This window comes from Carcharodon carcharias, chromosome 14 (genome assembly GCF_017639515.1).
Source record: "Carcharodon carcharias isolate sCarCar2 chromosome 14, sCarCar2.pri, whole genome shotgun sequence".
NCBI lineage: Eukaryota > Metazoa > Chordata > Chondrichthyes > Lamniformes > Lamnidae > Carcharodon > Carcharodon carcharias.
In genome coordinates, this window is record NC_054480.1 from 121,792,888 (window position 1) to 121,814,801 (window position 21,914).

A 21,914-nucleotide genomic window follows, 5' to 3' on the forward strand; every position below is an offset into this window, starting at 1 on the left:
ATATCTGCAGCTCCCTTCTCTCTGTGTTTATTGGAGATCTCTGCAGTCCCCGCGTGTCTGTGTTTATTGGAGATCTCTGCATCCCCCTTGTGTCTGTGTTTATTGGATATCTCTGCAGCCCCCTTGTGTCTGTGTTTATTGGAGATCTCTGTATCCCTCTTAGGTCTGTGTTTATTGGAGATCTCTGTAGCTGCCTAGTGTCTGTGATTATTGGTGATCTCTGCAGCCCCATTGTGTCTGTGTTTATTGGAGATCTCTGCAGCTCCCTAGTGACTGTGTTTATTGGAGATCTCTGCTGACACACTGTGTCTGCGTTTATTGGAAATCTCAGCAGCCATCGTGTGTCTGTGTTTATTGGAGATCTCTGCTGACACCTTGTGTCTGCGTTTATTGGAAATCTCCGCAGCCATCTTGTGTCTGTGTTTATTGGAGATCTCAGTTGCCACCAGAGTCTGTGTGTATTGGAGATCTCTGCAGCCCCTTTTGTCTGTTTATTGGAGATCTCTGCAGCCCCCTAATGTCTGTGTTTATTGGAGATCTCTGCAGCTCCCTTGTGTCTGTGTTGATTGGAGATCTCTGCAGCCCCCTTGTGTCTTTTTATTGGAGATCTCTGCAGTCCTCTAGTGTCTGAATTTATTGGAGATCTCTGCAGCCCCCTTGTGTCTTTTTATTGGAGATCTCTGCAGTCCTCTAGTGTCTGAATTTATTGGAGATCTCTGCAGCCCCCTTGTGTCTTTTTATTGGAGATCTCTGCAGTCCTCTAGTGTCTGTGTTTATTGGAGATCTCTGCAGCTCCCTTGTGTCTGTGTTTATTGGAGATCTCTGCAGCTCCCTTGTGTCTGTGTTTATTGGAGATCTCTGCAGTCCTCTAGTGTCTGTTTATTGGAAATCTCTGCATCCCCCTTGTGTCTGTTTATTGTTGAGCTCTGCAGCCCCTTGTGTCTGTGTTTATTGGAGATCTCTGTAGCCCTCTAGTGTCTATGTTTATTTTGGCTCTCTGTAGCCCTCTTGTGTCTGTGTTAATGGAGGTATCTGCAGCCCTCTATTATCTGTGTTTATTGGAGAACTCTGCAGCCCCCATTATTCTGCATTGATTGGACATCTTAGCAGCCCCCTTGTGTCTGTTTATTGTAGATCTCTGCAGCCCTCTAGTGTCTGTGTTTATTGGAGATCTCTGCAGCTCCCTTGTGTCTGTGTTTATTGGAGATCTCTGCAGCTCCCTTGTGTCTGTGTTTATTGGAGATCTCTGCAGTCCTCTAGTGTCTGTTTATTGGAAATCTCTGCATCCCCCTTGTGTCTGTTTATTGTTGAGATCTGCAGCCCCTTGTGTCTGTGTTTATTGGAGATCTCTGTAGCCCTCTAGTGTCTATGTTTATTTTGGCTCTCTGTAGCCCTCTTGTGTCTGTGTTAATGGAGGTATCTGCAGCCCTCTATTATCTGTGTTTATTGGAGAACTCTGCAGCCCCCATTATTCTGCGTTGATTGGACATCTTAGGAGCCCCCTTGTGTCTGTTTATTGGAGATCTCTGCAGCCCTCTAGTGTCTGTGTTTATTGGAGATATCTGCAGCCCCCTTCTCTCTGTGTTTATTGGAGATCTCTGCAGCCCCCTTGTGTCTGCGTTTATTGGAGAACTCAGCAGCCCCTTTGTGTCTTTTTATTGGAGATCTCTGCAGTCCTCTAGTGTCTGTGTTTATTGGAGATCTCTGCAGCTCCCTTGTGTCTGTGTTTATTGGAGATCTCTGTAGCCTCCTACTGTATGTGTTTATTGGAGATATCTGTAGCCTCCTAGTGTCTGTGTTTATTGGAGATCTCTGTAGCCTCCTACTGTATGTGTTTATTGGAGATCTCTATAGCCCCCTAGTGTCTGTGTATCTTTCAGATCTCTGCAGCCCCTTGTGTGTGTGCATATTGGAGATCTCTGTAGCCCCCTAGTGTCTGTGTTTATGGCAGATACCTGCAGCCCCCTAGTGTCTGTGTTTCTTTGATATCTCTGCAGCCCCCTTGTGTCTGTGTTTATTGGAGATCTAAGTAGCCCCTTTGTGACTGTGTTTATTGGAGATCTCTGCAGCCCCCGCTTGTCTGTGTTTATTGGAGATCTCTGCAGCCCCCGAGTGTCTGTGTTTCTTTGATATCTCTGCAGCCTCCTTGTGTCTGTGCTTATTGGAGATCCATGCAAACCCTTGTGTCTGTGTTTATTGGAGATCTAAGTAGCCCCTTTGTGACTTTGTTTATCGGAGATATCTGCAGCTCCCTTCTCTCTGTGTTTATTGGAGATCTCTGCATCCCCCTTGTGTCTGTGTTTATTGGATATCTCTGCAGCCCCCTATTGTCTGTGTTTATTGGAGATCTCTGTATCCCTCTTAGGTCTGTGTTTATTGGAGATCTCTGTAGCTGCCTAGTGTCTGTGATTATTGGTGATCTCTGCAGCCCCTAGTGTCTGTGTTTATTGGAGATCTCTGCAGCTCCCTTGTGTCTGTGTTTATTGGAGATCTCTGCAGCCCCTTGTGTCTGTGTTTATTGGAGATCTCTGCATCTCCCTTGTGTCTTTTTATTGGAGATATCTGTAACCCCCTTGTGTCTGTTTATTGGAGATCTCTGTAGCCGCCTAGTGTCTGTGATTATTGGAGATCTCTGCAGCAACCTTGTGTCTGTGTTTAGTGGAGATCTCTGCAGCCCCTTGTGTCTGTGTTTATTGGAGATCTCTGTAGCCCTCTAGTGTCTATGTTTATTTTGGCTCTCTGTAGCCCTCTTGTGTCTGTGTTAATGGAGGTATCTGCAGCACTCTATTATCTGTGTTTATTGGAGAACTCTGCAGCCCCCATTATTCTGCGTTGATTGGACATCTTAGCAGCCCCCTTGTGTCTGTTTATTGGAGATCTCTGCAGCCCTCTAGTGTTTGTGTTTATTGGAGATATCTGCAGCCCCCTTCTCTCTGTGTTTATTGGAGATCTCTGCAGCCCCCTTGTGTCTGTGTTTATTGGAGAACTCTGCAGCCCCTTTGTGTCTTTTTATTGGAGATCTCTGCAGTCCTCTAGTGTCTTTGTTTATTGGAGATCTCTGCAGCCCCCTTGTGTCTTTTTATTGGAGATCTCTGCAGTCCTCTAGTGTCTGTGTTTATTGGAGATATCTGCAGCCCCCTTCTCTCTGTGTTTATTGGAGCTATCTAGAGCCCCCTTCTCTCTGTGTTTATTGGAGATCTCTGCAGCTCCCTTGTGTCTGTGTTTATTGGAGATCTCTGCAGTCCTCTAGTGTCTGTTTATTGGAGATCTCTGCATCCCCCTTGTGTCTGTTTATTGGAGATCTCTGCAGCGCCCTTGTGTCTTTGTTTATTGGAAATCTCTGCAGCTCCTTAGTGTTTTTTTATTGGAGATCTCTGCAGCCCCTTTGTGTCTGTTTATTGGAGATCTCTGCTGACACCTTGTGTCTCCGTTTATTGGAGATCTCTGCAGCTCCCTTGTGTCTGTGTTTATTGGAGATCTCTGCAGCCCCTTTGTGTCTTTTTATTGGAGATCTCTGCAGTCCTCTAGTGTCGGTGTTTATTGGAGATATCTGCAGCCCACTTCTCTCTGTGTTTATTGGAGCTATCTAGAGCCCCCTTCTCTCTGTGTTTATTGGAGATCTCTGCAGCTCCCTTGTGTCTGTGTTTATTGGAGAGCTCTGCAGTCCTCTAGTGTCTGTTTATTGGAGTTCTCTGCATCCCCCTTGTGTCTGTTTATTGGAGATCTCTGAAGCCCTCTTGTGTCTTTGTTTATTGGAGATCTCTGCAGCTCCTTAGTGTTTTTTTATTGGAGATCTCTGCAGACTCTTTGTGTCTGTTTATTGGAGATCTCTGCTGACACCTTGTGTCTCGTTTATTGGAGATCTCTGCAGCTCCCTTGTGTCTGTGTTTATTGGAGATCTCTGCAGTCCTCTAGTGTCTGTTTATTGGAGATCTCTGCATCCCCCTTGTGTCTGTTTATTGGAGATCTCTGCAGCCTCCTTGTGTCTTTGTTTATTGGAGATCTCTGCAGCTCCTTAGTGTTTTTTTATTGGGGATCTCTGCAGCCCCTTTGTGTCTGTTTATTGGAGATCTCTGCTGACACCTTGTGTCTCCGTTTATTGTAGATCTCTGCAGCCCCTTGTGTCTGTGTTTATTGGAGATCTCTGTAGCCTCCTGCTGTATGTGTTTATTGGAGATATCTGTAGCCCCCTAGTGTCTGTGTTTATTGGAGATCTCTGTAGCCTCCTACTGTATGTGTTTATTGGAGATCTCTGTAGCCCCCTAGTGTCTGTGTATCTTTCAGATCTCTGCAGCCCCTTGTGTCTGTGCATATTGGAGATCTCTGTAGCCCCCTAGTGTCTGTGTTTATGGCAGATAACTGCAGCCCCCTAGTGTCTGTGTTTCTTTGATATCTCTGCAGCCCCCTTGTGTCTGTGTTTATTGGAGATCTAAGTAGCCCCTTTGTGACTGTGTTTATTGGAGATCTCTGCAGCCCCCGCGTGTCTGTGTTTATTGGAGATCTCTGCAGCCCCCTAGTGTCTGTGTTTCTTTGATATCTCTGCAGCCTCCTTGTGTCTGTGCTTATTGGAGATCCATGCAAACCCTTGTGTCTGTGTTTATTGGAGATCTAAGTAGCCCCTTTGTGACTTTGTTTATTGGAGATATCTGCAGCTCCCTTCTCTCTGTGTTTATTGGAGATCTCTGCAGTCCCCGCGTGTCTGTGTTTATTGGAGATCTCTGCATCCCCCTTGTGTCTGTGTTTATTGGATATCTCTGCAGCCCCCTTGTGTCTGTGTTTATTGGAGATCTCTGTATCCCTCTTAGGTCTGTGTTTATTGGAGATCTCTGTAGCTGCCTAGTGTCTGTGATTATTGGTGATCTCTGCAGCCCCATTGTGTCTGTGTTTATTGGAGATCTCTGCAGCTCCCTAGTGACTGTGTTTATTGGAGATCTCTGCTGACACACTGTGTCTGCGTTTATTGGAAATCTCAGCAGCCATCGTGTGTCTGTGTTTATTGGAGATCTCTGCTGACACCTTGTGTCTGCGTTTATTGGAAATCTCCGCAGCCATCTTGTGTCTGTGTTTATTGGAGATCTCAGTTGCCACCAGAGTCTGTGTGTATTGGAGATCTCTGCAGCCCCTTTTGTCTGTTTATTGGAGATCTCTGCAGCCCCCTAATGTCTGTGTTTATTGGAGATCTCTGCAGCTCCCTTGTGTCTGTGTTGATTGGAGATCTCTGCAGCCCCCTTGTGTCTTTTTATTGGAGATCTCTGCAGTCCTCTAGTGTCTGAATTTATTGGAGATCTCTGCAGCCCCCTTGTGTCTTTTTATTGGAGATCTCTGCAGTCCTCTAGTGTCTGAATTTATTGGAGATCTCTGCAGCCCCCTTGTGTCTTTTTATTGGAGATCTCTGCAGTCCTCTAGTGTCTGTGTTTATTGGAGATCTCTGCAGCTCCCTTGTGTCTGTGTTTATTGGAGATCTCTGCAGCTCCCTTGTGTCTGTGTTTATTGGAGATCTCTGCAGTCCTCTAGTGTCTGTTTATTGGAAATCTCTGCATCCCCCTTGTGTCTGTTTATTGTTGAGCTCTGCAGCCCCTTGTGTCTGTGTTTATTGGAGATCTCTGTAGCCCTCTAGTGTCTATGTTTATTTTGGCTCTCTGTAGCCCTCTTGTGTCTGTGTTAATGGAGGTATCTGCAGCCCTCTATTATCTGTGTTTATTGGAGAACTCTGCAGCCCCCATTATTCTGCATTGATTGGACATCTTAGCAGCCCCCTTGTGTCTGTTTATTGTAGATCTCTGCAGCCCTCTAGTGTCTGTGTTTATTGGAGATCTCTGCAGCTCCCTTGTGTCTGTGTTTATTGGAGATCTCTGCAGCTCCCTTGTGTCTGTGTTTATTGGAGATCTCTGCAGTCCTCTAGTGTCTGTTTATTGGAAATCTCTGCATCCCCCTTGTGTCTGTTTATTGTTGAGATCTGCAGCCCCTTGTGTCTGTGTTTATTGGAGATCTCTGTAGCCCTCTAGTGTCTATGTTTATTTTGGCTCTCTGTAGCCCTCTTGTGTCTGTGTTAATGGAGGTATCTGCAGCCCTCTATTATCTGTGTTTATTGGAGAACTCTGCAGCCCCCATTATTCTGCGTTGATTGGACATCTTAGGAGCCCCCTTGTGTCTGTTTATTGGAGATCTCTGCAGCCCTCTAGTGTCTGTGTTTATTGGAGATATCTGCAGCCCCCTTCTCTCTGTGTTTATTGGAGATCTCTGCAGCCCCCTTGTGTCTGCGTTTATTGGAGAACTCAGCAGCCCCTTTGTGTCTTTTTATTGGAGATCTCTGCAGTCCTCTAGTGTCTGTGTTTATTGGAGATCTCTGCAGCTCCCTTGTGTCTGTGTTTATTGGAGATCTCTGTAGCCTCCTACTGTGTGTGTTTATTGGAGATATCTGTAGCCTCCTAGTGTCTGTGTTTATTGGAGATCTCTGTAGCCTCCTACTGTATGTGTTTATTGGAGATCTCTATAGCCCCCTAGTGTCTGTGTATCTTTCAGATCTCTGCAGCCCCTTGTGTGTGTGCATATTGGAGATCTCTGTAGCCCCCTAGTGTCTGTGTTTATGGCAGATACCTGCAGCCCCCTAGTGTCTGTGTTTCTTTGATATCTCTGCAGCCCCCTTGTGTCTGTGTTTATTGGAGATCTAAGTAGCCCCTTTGTGACTGTGTTTATTGGAGATCTCTGCAGCCCCCGCTTGTCTGTGTTTATTGGAGATCTCTGCAGCCCCCGAGTGTCTGTGTTTCTTTGATATCTCTGCAGCCTCCTTGTGTCTGTGCTTATTGGAGATCCATGCAAACCCTTGTGTCTGTGTTTATTGGAGATCTAAGTAGCCCCTTTGTGACTTTGTTTATCGGAGATATCTGCAGCTCCCTTCTCTCTGTGTTTATTGGAGATCTCTGCATCCCCCTTGTGTCTGTGTTTATTGGATATCTCTGCAGCCCCCTATTGTCTGTGTTTATTGGAGATCTCTGTATCCCTCTTAGGTCTGTGTTTATTGGAGATCTCTGTAGCTGCCTAGTGTCTGTGATTATTGGTGATCTCTGCAGCCCCTAGTGTCTGTGTTTATTGGAGATCTCTGCAGCTCCCTTGTGTCTGTGTTTATTGGAGATCTCTGCAGCCCCTTGTGTCTGTGTTTATTGGAGATCTCTGCATCTCCCTTGTGTCTTTTTATTGGAGATATCTGTAACCCCCTTGTGTCTGTTTATTGGAGATCTCTGTAGCCGCCTAGTGTCTGTGATTATTGGAGATCTCTGCAGCAACCTTGTGTCTGTGTTTAGTGGAGATCTCTGCAGCCCCTTGTGTCTGTGTTTATTGGAGATCTCTGTAGCCCTCTAGTGTCTATGTTTATTTTGGCTCTCTGTAGCCCTCTTGTGTCTGTGTTAATGGAGGTATCTGCAGCACTCTATTATCTGTGTTTATTGGAGAACTCTGCAGCCCCCATTATTCTGCGTTGATTGGACATCTTAGCAGCCCCCTTGTGTCTGTTTATTGGAGATCTCTGCAGCCCTCTAGTGTTTGTGTTTATTGGAGATATCTGCAGCCCCCTTCTCTCTGTGTTTATTGGAGATCTCTGCAGCCCCCTTGTGTCTGTGTTTATTGGAGAACTCTGCAGCCCCTTTGTGTCTTTTTATTGGAGATCTCTGCAGTCCTCTAGTGTCTTTGTTTATTGGAGATCTCTGCAGCCCCCTTGTGTCTTTTTATTGGAGATCTCTGCAGTCCTCTAGTGTCTGTGTTTATTGGAGATATCTGCAGCCCCCTTCTCTCTGTGTATATTGGAGCTATCTAGAGCCCCCTTCTCTCTGTGTTTATTGGAGATCTCTGCAGCTCCCTTGTGTCTGTGTTTATTGGAGATCTCTGCAGTCCTCTAGTGTCTGTTTATTGGAGATCTCTGCATCCCCCTTGTGTCTGTTTATTGGAGATCTCTGCAGCGCCCTTGTGTCTTTGTTTATTGGAAATCTCTGCAGCTCCTTAGTGTTTTTTTATTGGAGATCTCTGCAGCCCCTTTGTGTCTGTTTATTGGAGATCTCTGCTGACACCTTGTGTCTCCGTTTATTGGAGATCTCTGCAGCTCCCTTGTGTCTGTGTTTATTGGAGATCTCTGCAGTCCTCTAGTGTCTGTTTATTGGAGATCTCTGCATCCCCCTTGTGTCTGTTTATTGGAGATCTCTGCAGCCTCCTTGTGTCTTTGTTTATTGGAGCTATCTAGAGCCCCCTTCTCTCTGTGTTTATTGGAGATCTCTGCAGCTCCCTTGTGTCTGTGTTTATTGGAGATCTCGGCAGCCCTTTAGTGTCTGTGTTTATTAGAGATCTCTGCAGCCCCTTGTGTCTGTTCTTATTGGAGATCTCTGCAGCCCCCTTGTGTCTGTTTTTCTTTGAGATCTCTGCAGCCCCCTTGTGTCTGTGCTTATTGGAGATCTCCGTAGCCCTGAATGTCTATGTTTATTGGAGATCTTTGCAGCCCCCTTGTGTCTGTGTTTATTGGAGATCTTTGCAGCCCCCTTGTGTCTGTGTGCATTCGAGATCTCTGCAGCCCTCTATTGTCTGAGCTTATTGGAGAGATTTGCAGCCCCCATCATTCTGCTTTGATTGGACATCTCAGCAGCCCCCTTGTGTCTGTTTATTGGAGATCTCTGCAGCCCTCTAGTGTCTGTGTTTATTGGAGATATCTGCAGCCCCCTTCTCTCTGTGTTTATTGGAGATCTCTGCAGCCCCTTTGTGTCTGTTTATTGGAGATCTCTGCAGCCCCCTTGTGCCTGTGTTTATTGGAGATCTCTGCAGCCCCCTTGTGTCTGTGTTTATTGGAGATCTCTGCAGCCCCCTTGTGTCTTTTTATTGGAGATCTCTGCAGTCCTCTAGTGTCTGTGTTTATTGAAGATCTCTGCAGCCCCCTTGTGTCTTTTTATTAGAGATCTCTGCAGTCCTCTAGTGTCTGTGTTTATTGGAGATCTCTGCAGCTCCCTTGTGTCTGTGTTTATTGGAGATCTCTGCGGCTCCCTTGTGTCTGTGTTTATTGGAGATCTCTGCAGTCCTCTAGTGTCTGTTTATTGGAGATCTCTGCATCCCCCGTGTGTCTGTTTATTAGAGATCTCTGCAGCCCCCTTGTGTCTGTGTTTATTGGAGATCTCTGCAGCTCCTTAGTGTTTGCTTATTGGAGATCTCTGCAGCCCCTTTGTGTCTGTTTATTGGAGATCTCTGCTGACACCTTGTGTCTGTGTTTATTGGAGATCTCTGTAGCCCCCTAGTGTCTGTGTTTATTGGGGATCTCTGTAGCCTCCTACTGTATCTGTTTATTGGAGATATCTGTAGCCCCCTAGTGTCTGTGTTTCTTTCAGATCTCTGCAGCCCCTTGTGTCTGTGCTTATTGGAGATCTCTGTAACCCCCTAGTGTCTGTGTTTATTGCAGATCTCTGCAGCCCCCTAGTGTCTGTGTTTATTGCAGATCTCTGCAGCCCCCTAGTGTCTGTGTTTATTGGAGATCTCTGCAGACCCCTAGTGTCTGTGTTTATTGCAGATCTCTGCAGCCCCTTGTGTCTGTGCTTATTGGAGATCTCTGTAACCCCCTAGTGTCTGTGTTTATTGCAGATCTCTGCAGCCCCCTAGTGTCTGTGTTTATTGCAGATCTCTGCAGCCCCCTAGTGTCTGTGTTTATTGCAGATCTCTGCAGCCCCCTAGTGTCTGTGTTTATTGCAGATCTCTGCAGCCCCCTAGTGTCTGTGTTTCTTTGATATCTCTGCAGCCCCCTTGTGTCTGTGCTTATTGGAGATCTAAGTAGCCCCTTTGTGACTGTGTTTATTGGATATATCTGCAGCCCCCTTCTCTCTGTGTTTATTGGAGATCTCTGCAGCCCCCGCGTGTCTGTGTTTATTGGAGCTCTCTGCGTCCCCCTTGTGTCTTTTTATTGGAGATCTCTTCCGCCCCCTTGTGTCTGCGTTCATTGGAGATCTCTGTCGCCCTCTAGTGTCTGTGTTTACTGGAGATCTCTGTAGCCCTCTGGTGTTTGTGTTTATTGGAGATCTCTGTAGCCACCCAGTGTCTGATTATTGGAGATCTCTGCAGCAACCTTGTGTCTGTGTTTAGTGGAGATCTCTGCAGCCCCCTAGTGTCTGTGTTTAATGGAGATCTCTGTAGCCCCCTAGTGTCTGTGTTTAATGGAGATCTCTGTAGCCCCCTAGTGTCAGTGTTTATTGGAGATCTCTGTAGCCCCCTTGTGTCTGTGTGTATTGGAGATCTCTGCAGCCCCCATCATTCTGCGTTGATTGGACATCTTAGCAGCCCCCTTGTGTCTGTTTATTGGAGATCTCTGCAGCCCGCTAGTGTCTGTGTTTATTGGAGATCTCTGCATCAACTTGTGTCTGTGTTCATTGGAGAAATCTGTAGCAAACTAGCATCTGTGTTTATTGGAGATCTCTGCAGCCCGCTAGTGTCTATGTTTATTGGAGATCTCTGCATCCCCTTGTGTCTGTGTTACTTGGAGAAATCTGTAGCGAACTAGTGTCTATGTTTATTGGAGATCTCTGTAGCCCCCTTGCGTCTGTTTATTAGAGCTCTTTGCAGCCCCCGCGAGTCTGTGCTTATTAGAGATCTCTGCAGCCCCTGGAGTGTGTGTTTATTGGAGATCTCTGCAGCACCCTTGTCTCTGTGTTTATTGGAGATACCTGCATTCCTCTAGTGTCTGTGTTTATTGGAGATCTCTGTAGCCCCTTGTGTCTTTTTATTGGACATATCTGTAGCCCCACTGTGTCTGTGTTTATTGGAGATCTCTACAGCCCCCTAGTGTCTGTGTTTATTGGAGATCTATGCAGCCCCATGGTATTTATGTTTATTGGAGATCTCTGTAGCGAACTAGTGTCTGTGTTTATTGGAGATCTCTGTAGCGAACTAGTGTCTGTGTTTATTGGAGATCTCTGCAGCCCCCTTATGTCTTTTTATTGGAGATCTCTGCAGCAACTTGTGTCTGTGTTTATAGGAAAACTCTGTAGCCCCCTAGTGTCTGTGATTATTGGAGATATCTGCTGCCCCCTAGTGTCTGCGTTTATTGGATTCTCTGCAGCCCCATTGTGTCTGTGTTTATTAGAGCTCTCTGTAGCTCCCTAGAGTCTGTGTGTATTGGAGATCCATGCAGCCCCCTTGTGTCTGAGTTTAATGGAGATCTCTGCAGTCCCCTTGTGTCTTTTTATGTGAGATATCTATAGCCCCCTTGTGTCTGTGTTTATTGGAGATCTCTGCAACCCCATTGTGTCTGTGTTTATTCGAGATTTCTGTACCCCCTAGTGTATGTGTTAAATGGAGATCTCTGCAGCCCCCGAGTGACTGCGTTTATTGGATTCTCTGCAGCCCCATTGTGTATGTGTTTATTGGAGATCTCTGTAGCTCCCTAGTGTCTGTTTATTGGAGATGTCTGCTGCCACTTTGTGTCTGTGTGTATTGGAGATCTCTGTAGCCCACATGTTTCTGTGTTTATTGGAGATCTCTGCAAACCCCTTGTGTCTGTGTGTATTGGAGATATCTGTAGCCCTCTAGTTCTGTGATTATTGGAGATCTCTGTAGCCCCCTATTGTCTGTGTTTATTGGAGAACTCTGTATCCCCCTTGTGTCTGTGTTTATTGGAGATCTCTGCAGGCCCCGCGAGTCTGTCCTTATTAGAGATATCTATAGCCCCCTAGTCTCTGTGTTTATTGGAGATCCCAGCAGCCACCTAGTGTCTTTGTTTCTTTGAGATCTCTGCAGCCCCCTTGTGTCTGTGTTTACTGGAGATCTCTGCAGCCGCTTGTGTCTGTGTTTATTGGAGATCTCTGCAGCCCCCATCAGTCTGTGTTTATTGGAGATCTCAGCAGACCATTGTGTCTGTGTTTATGGGAGATCTCAGCAGCCCCCTTGTGTCTTTTTATTGGAGATCTCTGCAGCCCCTTGTGTCTGTGTTTATAGGAGATCTCTGTAGCCCCCTAGTGTCTGTGATTATTGGAGATCTCTGCAGCCCCCTAGTGTCTGCGTTGATTGGATTCTCTGCAGCCCCATTGTGTCTGTGTTTATTGGAGCTGTCTGTAGCTCGCTAGAGTCTGTGTGTATTGGAGATCCCTGCAGCCCCATTGTGTCTGTGTTTATTGGAGATCTCTGCAGCCCCCGAGTGACTGTGTTTATTGGAGATCTCTGTAGCCCCCAGTGTCTTTGGTTACTGTAGATCTCTGCCGCCCTCTTGTGTCTGTGTTTAGTGGAGATCTCTGTAGCCCCCTAGTGTCAGTATTTATTGAAGATGTCTACAGCCCACTTGTGCCTGTGTTTATTGGAGAACTCTCCATCCCCCTTGTGTCTGTGTTCATGGGAGATCTCTGTAGTGAAATTGTGTCTCTGTTTATTGGCGATCTCTGTAGCGAACTAGTGTCTGTGTTTATTGGAGATCTCTGCAGACCCCTTGTGTCTGTGTTTATTGGAGATCTCAGCAGACCCTTGTGTCTGTGTTTACTGGAGATCTCAGCAGCCCCCTTGTGTCTTTTTATTGGAGATCTCTGCAGCCCCTTGTGTCTGTGTTTATACGAGATCTCTGTAGCCCCCTAGTGTCTGTGATTATTGGAGATCTCTGCAGCCCCCTAGTGTCTGCGTTGATTGGATTCTCTACAGCCCCATTGTGTCTGTGTTTATTGGAGATCTCTGTAGCCCCTTGTGTCTGTGTTTATTGGACATCTCTGCAGCACCCTCGTGTTTGTGTTTATTGGAGATATCTGCAGCCCCCTAGTGTCTGTGTTTATTGGAGATTTCTGCAGCCGCCTCGTGTCTGTGTTTATTGGAGATTTCTGCAGCCCCCTCGTGTCTTTGTTTATTGGAGATCTCTGCAGCCCTATTGTGTCTGTGTTTATTGGAGATCTCTGCAGCCCTATTGTGTCTGTGTTTATTGGAGATCTCTGTAGCCCCCTAGTGTCTGTGATTATTGGAGATCTCTGCAGCCCCCTAGTGTCTGCGTTGATTGGATTCTCTACAGCCCCATTGTGTCTGTGTTTATTGGAGATCTCTGTAGCCCCTTGTGTCTGTGTTTATTGGACATCTCTGCAGCACCCTCGTGTTTGTGTTTATTGGAGATATCTGCAGCCCCCTAGTGTCTGTGTTTATTGGAGATTTCTGCAGCCGCCTCGTGTCTGTGTTTATTGGAGATCTCTGCAGCCCCCTCGTGTCTTTGTTTATTGGAGATCTCTGCAGCCCCATGGTATCTATGTTTATTGGAGATTTCTGCAGCCCCCTTTTCTCTTTGTTTATTGGAGATCTCTGCAGCCCTATTGTGTCTGTGTTTATTGGAGATCTCTGCAGCCCTATTGTGTCTGTGTTTATTGGAGCTCTCTGTAGCTCCCTAGAGTCTATGTGTATTAGAGATCCCTGCAGCCCCCTTGTGTCTGTGTTTATTGGAGATCTCTGCAGCCCCATGGTATCTGTGTTTATTGGAGATCTCTGCAGCCCCATGGTATCTGTGTTTATTGGAGATCTCTGCAGCCCCCGCGTGTCTGTGTTTCTTTGAGATCTCTGCAACCCCATTGTGTCTGTGTTTATTCGAGATTTCTGTACCCCCTAGTTTATGTGTTAATTGGAGATGTCTGCAGCCACCGAGTGACTGTGTTTATTGGAGATCTCTGTAGCCCCCAGTTTCTTTGGTTATTGCAGATCTCTGCAATCGTCTTGTGTCTGTGTTTAGTGGAGATCTCTGTAGCCCCCTAGTGTCTGTGTTTATTGGAGATCTCTGCAGCACCTTTGGTCTGTGTTTAGTGGAGACTTCTGCAGCCCCCTTTTCTCTGTGTTTATTGGAGATTTCTTCAGCCCCATTGTGTCTGTGTTTATTGGAGAACTCTGCATCCCCCTTGTGTCTGTGTTTATTGGAGATCTGTGTAGCGAACTAGTGTCTGTGTTTATTGGAGATCTCTGCAGCCCCCTTGTGTCTTTTTATTGGAGATCTCTGCAACAACTTTTGTCTGTGTTTCTAGGAGATCTCTGTAGCCCCCTAGTGTCTGTGATCATTGGAGATATCTGCTGCCCCCTAGTGTCTGCGTTTATTGGATTCTCTGCAGCCCCATTGTGTCTGTGTTTATTAGAGCTCTCTGTAGCTCCCTAGAGTCTGTGTGTATTGGAGATCCATGCAGCCCCCTTGTGTCTGTGTTTAACGGAGATCTCTGCAGTCCCCTTGTGTCTTTTTATTGGAGGTATCTGTAGCCCCCTTGTGTCTGTGTTGATTGGAGATCTCTGCAGCCCCCTGGTGTCTGTGTATATTGGAGATCTCTGCAGCCCCCTAGTGTCTGTTTATTGGAGATCTCTGCTGCCACCTTGTGTCTGTGCTTATTGGAGATCTCGGCACCTCCCTTGTGTCTGTGTTCCTTTGAGATCTCTGCAGCCCCCTTGTGTCTGTTTATTGGAGATCTCTGTAGCCCACATGTTTTTGTGTTTATTGGAGATATCTGCAACCCCATTGTGTCTGTGTTTATTGGAGATCTCTGCAGCCCCCGCGTGTCTGTGTTTCTTTGAGATCTCTGCAGCCCCCTTGTGTCTGTTTCTTGGATATCTCTGTAGCCCACATGTTTCTGTGTTTATTGGAGATCTCTGCAAACTCATTGTGTCTGTGTTTATTTGAGATTCCTGAACCCCCTAGTGTACGTGTTTATTGGAGATCTCTGCAGCCCCCGAGTGACTGTGTTTATTGGAGATATCTGTAGCCCCCAGTGTCTTTGTTTATTGCAGATCTCTGCAGCCCTCTTGTGTCTGTGTTTACTGGAGATCTCTGCAGACCCATGGTATCTGTGTTTATTGGAGATCTCTGCAGCCCCCTTTTCTCTGTGTTTATTGGAGATCTCTGCTGCCCCCTTGTGTCTATGTTTATTGAAGATCTCTGTATCGAACTAGTGTTTGTGTTTATTCGAGATCTCTGCAAACCCATTGGGGCTATATTTATTGGAGATCTCTGCAGCCCCCGCGTGTCTGTGTTTCTTGGAGATCTCTGCAACCCCATTGTGTCTGTGTTTATTCGAGATTTCTGTACCCCCTAGTTTATGTGTTAATTGGAGATGTCTGCAGCCACCAAGTGACTGTGTTTATTGGAGATCTCTGTAGCCCCCAGTTTCTTTGGTTATTGCAGATCTCTGCAATCATTTTGTGTCTGTGTTTAGTGGAGATCTCTGTAGCCCCCTAGTGTCTGTGTTTATTGGAGATCTCTGCAGCCCCCTTGTGTCTGTGTTTATTGGAGATCTCTCTAGCGAACTTGTGTCTGTGTTTATTGGCTATCTCTGTAGCGAACTATTGTCTGTGTTTATTGGAGATCTCTGCAGCCCCCTTGTGTCTGTGTTTATTGGAGATCTGTGTAGCGAACTAGTGTCTGTGTTTATTGGAGATCTCTGCAGCCCCCTTGTGTCTTTTTATTGGAGATCTCTGCAACAACTTTTGTCTGTGTTTCTAGGAGATCTCTGTAGCCCCCTAGTGTCTGTGATCGTTGGAGATATCTGCTGCCCCCTAGTGTCTGCGTTTATTGGATTCTCTGCAGCCCCATTGTGTCTATGTTTATTAGAGCTCTCTGTAGCTCCCTAGAGTCTGTGTGTATTGGAGATCCATGCAGCCCCCTTGTGTTTGTGTTTAACGGAGATCTCTGCAGTCCCCTTGTGTCTTTTTATTGGAGATATCTGTAGCCCCCTTGTGTCTGTGTTGATTGGAGATCTCTGCAGCCTCCTGGTGTCTGTGTATATTGGAGATCTCTGCAGCCCCCTATTGTCTGTTTATTGGAGATCTCTGCTGCCACCTTGTGTCTCTGCTTATTGGAGATCTCGGCACCTCCCTTGTGTCTGTGTTCCTTTGAGATCTCTGCAGCCCCCTTGTGTCTGTTTATTGGAGATCTCTGTAGCCCACATGTTTTTGTGTTTATTGGAGATCTCTGCAACCCACTTGTGTCTGTGTGTATTGGAGATATCTGTAGCCCTCTAGTGTCTGTGATTATTGGAGATCTCTGTAGCCCCCTATTGTCTGTGTTTATTGGAGATCTCTGCAGCTCCCTTCTCTCTGTGTTTATTGGAGATATCTGCAGCTCCCTTCTCTCTGTGTTTATTGGAGATATCTGCAGCTCCCTTCTCTCTGTGTTTATTGGAGATATCTGCAGCTCCCTTCTCTCTGTGTTTATTGGAGATCTCTGCATCCCCCTTGTGTCTGTGTTTATTGGATATCTCTGCAGCCCCCTTGTGTCTGTGTTTATTGGAGATCTCTGTATCCCTCTTAGGTCTGTGTTTATTGGAGATCTCTGTAGCTGCCTAGTGTCTGTGATTATTGGTGATCTCTGCAGCCCCTAGTGTCTGTGTTTATTGGAGATCTCTGCAGCAACCTTGTGTCTGTGTTTATTGGAGATCTCTGCAGCCCCTTGTGTCTGTGTTTATTGGAGATCTCTGTATCCCTCTTAGGTCTGTGTTTATTGGAGATCTCTGTAGCTGCCTAGTGTCTGTGATTATTGGTGATCTCTGCAGCCCCTAGTGTCTGTGTTTATTGGAGATCTCTGCATCCCCCTTGTGTCTGTTTATTGGAGATCTCTGCAGCCTCCTTGTGTCTCTGTTTATTGGAGATCTCTGCAGCCCTCTGGTGTCTGTGTTTATTGGAGATCTCGGCAGCCCTTTAGTGTCTGTGTTTATTAGAGATCTCTGCAGCCCCTTGTGTCTGTTCTTATTGGAGATCTCTGCAGCCCCCTTGTGTCTGTTTTTCTTTGAGATCTCTGCAGCCCCCTTGTGTCTGTGCTTATTGGAGATCTCCGTAGCCCCGAATGTCTATGTTTATTGGAGACCTTTGCAGCCCCCTTGTGTCTGTGTTTATTGGAGATCTTTGCAGCCCCCTTGTGTCTGTGTTTATTGGAGATCTTTGCAGCCCCCTTGTGTCTGTGTGTATTCGAGATCTCTGCAGCCCTCTATTGTCTGAGCTTATTGGAGAGATCTGCAGCCCCCATCATTCTGCTTTGATTGGACATCTCAGCAGCCCCCTTGTGTCTGTTTATTGGAGATCTCTGCAGCCCTCTAGTGTCTGTGTTTATTGGAGATATCTGCAGCCCCCTTCTCTCTGTGTTTATTGGAGATCTCTGTAGCCCCCTAGTGTCTGTGTTTATTGGAGATCTCTGCAGCCCCTTTGTGTCTGTTTATTGGAGATCTCTGCAGCCCCCTTGTGCCTGTGTTTATTGGAGATCTCTGCAGCCCCCTTGTGTCTGTGTTTATTGGAGATCTCTGCAGCCCCCTTGTGTCTTTTTATTGGAGATCTCTGCAGTCCTCTAGTGTCTGTGTTTATTGAAGATCTCTGCAGCCCCCTTGTGTCTTTTTATTAGAGATCTCTGCAGTCCTCTAGTGTCTGTGTTTATTGGAGATCTCTGCAGCTCCCTTGTGTCTGTGTTTATTGGAGATCTCTGCGGCTCCCTTGTGTCTGTGTTTATTGGAGATCTCTGCAGTCCTCTAGTGTCTGTTTATTGGAGATCTCTGCATCCCCCGTGTGTCTGTTTATTAGAGATCTCTGCAGCCCCCTTGTGTCTGTGTTTATTGGAGATCTCTGCAGCTCCTTAGTGTTTGCTTATTGGAGATCTCTGCAGCCCCTTTGTGTCTGTTTATTGGAGATCTCTGCTGACACCTTGTGTCTGTGTTTATTGGAGATCTCGGTAGCCCCCTAGTGTCTGTGTTTATTGAGGATCTCTGTAGCCTCCTACTGTATCTGTTTATTGGAGATATCTGTAGCCCCCTAGTGTCTGTGTTTCTTTCAGATCTCTGCAGCCCCTTGTGTCTGTGCTTATTGGAGATCTCTGTAACCCCCTAGTGTCTGTGTTTATTGCAGATCTCTGCAGCCCCCTAGTGTCTGTGTTTATTGGGGATCTCTGTAGCCTCCTACTGTATCTGTTTATTGGAGATATCTGTAGCCCCCTAGTGTCTGTGTTTCTTTCAGATCTCTGCAGCCCCTTGTGTCTGTGCTTATTGGAGATCTCTGTAACCCCCTAGTGTCTGTGTTTATTGCAGATCTCTGCAGCCCCCTAGTGTCTGTGCTTATTGGAGATCCATGCAAACCCTTGTGTCTGTGTTTATTGGAGATCTAAGTAGCCCCTTTGTGACTGTGTTTATTGGATATATCTGCAGCCCCCTTCTCTCTGTGTTTATTGGAGATCTCTGCAGCCCCCGCGTGTCTGTGTTTATTGGAGCTCTCTGCGTCCCCCTTGTGTCTTTTTATTGGAGATCTCTTCCGCCCCCTTGTGTCTGCGTTCATTGGAGATCTCTGCATCAACTTGTGTCTGTGTTCATTGGAGAAATCTGTAGCAAACTAGCGTCTGTGTTTATTGGAGATCTCTGCAGCCCGCTAGTGTCTATGTTTATTGGAGATCTCTGTAGCCCCCTTGCGTCTGTTTATTACAGCTCTTTGCAGCCCCCGCGAGTCTGTGCTTATTAGAGATCTCTGCAGCCCCTGGAGTGTGTGTTTATTGGAGATCTCTGCAGCACCCTTGTCTCTGTGTTTATTGGAGATACCTGCATTCCTCTAGTGTCTGTGTTTATTGGAGATCTCTGCAGCCCCATTGTGTCTGTGTTTATTCGAGCTCTCTGCAGCACCCTTGTCTCTGTGTTTATTGGAGATACCTGCAGCCCTCTAGTGTCTGTGTTTATTGGAGATCTCAGTTGCCCCCAGAGTCTGTGTTTATTGCAGCTCTCTGCAACCCCCGTGAGTCTGTGTTTATTAGAGATCTCTGCAGCCCCTTGTGTCTGTTCTTATTGGAGATCTCTGCAGCCCCCTTGTGTCTGTGTTTATTGGAGAACTCTGCAGCCCCCTTGTGTGTGTGTTTATTGGAGATCTCTGCAGCCCCCGTGAGTCTGTGTTTATTGAAGATCTCTGTAGCCCCGAATGTCTGTGTTTATTGGAGATCTCTGCAGCCCCCTTGTATCTGTGTTTATTGGAGATCTCTGCAGCCCACTTGTGTGTGTGTTTATTGGAGATCTCTGCAGCCCCCATGAGTCTGTGTTTATTGGAGATCTCTGTAGCCCCGAATGTCTGTGTTTATTGGAGATCTCTGCAGCCCGCTTGTGTCTGTGTTTATTGGAGATCTAAGTAGCCCCTTTGTGACTGTGTTTATTGGATATATCTGCAGCCCCCTTCTCTCTGTGTTTATTGGAGATCTCTGCAGCCCCCGCGTGTCTGTGTTTATTGGAGATCTCTGCAGCCCCCATGAGTCTGTGTTTATTGGAGATCTCTGTAGCCCCGAATGTCTGTGTTTATTGGAGATCTCTGCAGCCCGCTTGTGTCTGTGTTTATTGGAGAGCTCTGCAGCCCCCTAGTGTCTTTGCTTATTGGAGATCTCTGCAGCCCCATATTGTTAGTGTTTATTGGAGAACTCTGCAGCCCCTTGTGTGTGTGTTTATTGGAGATCTCTGTAGCGAACTAGTGTCTGTGTTTATTGGAGATCTCTGCAGCCCCATGGTATTTGTGTTTATTGGAGATCTCTGCAGCCCCCTTATGTCTTTTTATTGGAGATCTCAGCAGCAACTTGTGTCTGTGTTTATAGGAAAACTCTGTAGCCCCCTAGTGTCTGTGATTATTGGAGATATCTGCTGCCCCCTAGTGTCTGCGTTTATTGGATTCTCTGCAGCCCCATTGTGTCTGTGTTTATTAGAGCTCTCTGTAGCTCCCTAGAGTCTGTGTGTATTGGAGATCCATGCAGCCCCCTTGTGTCTGAGTTTAATGGAGATCTCTGCAGTCCCCTTGTGTCTTTTTATGTGAGATATCTATAGCCCCCTTGTGTCTGTGTTTATTGGAGATCTCTGCAACCCCATTGTGTCTGTGTTTATTCGAGATTTCTGTACCCCCTAGTGTATGTGTTAAATGGAGATCTCTGCAGCCCCCGAGTGACTGCGTTTATTGGAATCTCTGCAGCCCCATTGTGTATGTGTTTATTGGAGATCTCTGTAGCTCCCTAGTGTCTGTTTATTGGAGATCTCTGCTGCCACTTTGTGTCTGTGTGTATTGGAGATCTCTGTAGCCCACATGTTTCTGTGTTTATTGGAGATCTCTGCAAACCCCTTGTGTCTGTGTGTATTGGAGATATCTGTAGCCCTCTAGTGTCTGTGATTATTGGAGATCTCTGTAGCCCCCTATTGTCTGTGTTTATTGGAGAACTCTGTATCCCCCTTGTGTCTGTGTTTATTGGAGATCTCTGCAGCCCCATTGTGTCTGTGTTTACTGGAGCTTTCTGTAGCTCCCTAGAGTCTGTGTTTATTGCAGATCTCAGCAGCCACCTAGTGTCTTTGTTTCTTTGAGATCTCTGCAGCCCCCTTGTGTCTGTGTTTACTGGAGATCTCTGCAGCCGCTTGTGTCTGTGTTTATTGGAGATCTCTGCAGCCCCCATCAGTCTGTGTTTATTGGAGATCTCAGCAGACCCTTGTGTCTGTGTTTATGGGAGATCTCAGCAGCCCCCTTGTGTCTTTTTATTGGAGATCTCTGCAGCCCCTTGTGTCTGTGTTTATAGGAGATCTCTGTAGCCCCCTAGTGTCTGTGATTATTGGAGATCTCTGCAGCTCCCTAGTGTCTGCGTTGATTGGATTCTCTGCAACCCCATTGTGTCTGTGTTTATTGGAGCTGTCTGTAGCTCGCTAGAGTCTGTGTGTATTGGAGATCCCTGCAGCCCCATTGTGTCTGTGTTTATTGGAGATCTCTGCAGCCCCCGAGTGACTGTGTTTATTGGAGATCTCTGTAGCCCCCAGTGTCTTTGGTTACTGTAGATCTCTGCCGCCCTCTTGTGTCTGTGTTTAGTGGAGATCTCTGTAGCCCCCTAGTGTCAGTATTTATTGAAGATGTCTGCAGCCCACTTGTGCCTGTGTTTATTGGAGAACTCTCCATCCCCCTTGTGTCTGTGTTCATGGGAGATCTCTGTAGTGAACTTGTGTCTCTGTTTATTGGCGATCTCTGTAGCGAACTAGTGTCTGTGTTTATTGGAGATCTCTGCAGCCCCCTTGTGTCTGTGTTTATTGGAGATCTCAGCAGACCCTTGTGTCTGTGTTTACTGGAGATCTCAGCAGCCCCCTTGTGTCTTTTTATTGGAGATCTCTGCAGCCCCTTGTGTCTGTGTTTATACGAGATCTCTGTAGCCCCCTAGTGTCTGTGATTATTGGAGATCTCTGCAGCCCCCTAGTGTCTGCGTTGATTGGATTCTCTACAGCCCCATTGTGTCTGTGTTTATTGGAGATCTCTGTAGCCCCTTGTGTCTGTGTTTATTGGACATCTCTGCAGCACCCTCGTGTTTGTGTTTATTGGAGATATCTGCAGCCCCCTAGTGTCTGTGTTTATTGGAGATTTCTGCAGCCGCCTCGTGTCTGTGTTTATTGGAGATCTCTGCAGCCCCCTCGTGTCTTTGTTTATTGGAGATCTCTGCAGCCCCATGGTATCTATGTTTATCGGAGATTTCTGCAGCCCCCTTTTCTCTTTGTTTATTGGAGATCTCTGCAGCCCTATTGTGTCTGTGTTTATTGGATTCTCTGCAGCCCCATTGTGTCTGTGTTTATTAGAGCTCTGTAGCTCCCTAGAGTCTGTGTGTATTGGAGATCCATGCAGCCCCCTTGTGTCTGAGTTTAATGGAGATCTCTGCAGTCCCCTTGTGTCTTTTTATTGGGGATATCTATAGCCCCCTTGTGTCTGTGTTTATTGGAGATCTCTGCAACCCCATTGTGTCTGTGTTTATTCGAGATTTCTGTACCGCCGAGTGTATGTGTTAAATGGAGATCTCTGCAGCCCCCGAGTGACTGCGTTTATTGGATTCTCTGCAGCCCCATTGTGTATGTGTTTATTGGAGAACTCTGTAGCTCCCTTGTGTCTGTTTATTGGAGATGTCTGCTGCCACCTTGTGTCTGTGCTTATTGGAGATCTCTGCAAACCCCTTGTGTCTGTGT

The 21,914-nt window shown here is 46.5% G+C and overlaps 1 protein-coding gene across 1 annotated transcript in view; it reads right to left on the reverse strand.

The window, feature by feature from the left end:
- Positions 1-21,914, reverse strand: part of mast3b (microtubule associated serine/threonine kinase 3b) — a 224,362-nt gene that overhangs the window by 70,573 nt on the left and 131,875 nt on the right. The gene's annotated exons all lie outside the window — the stretch shown is intronic.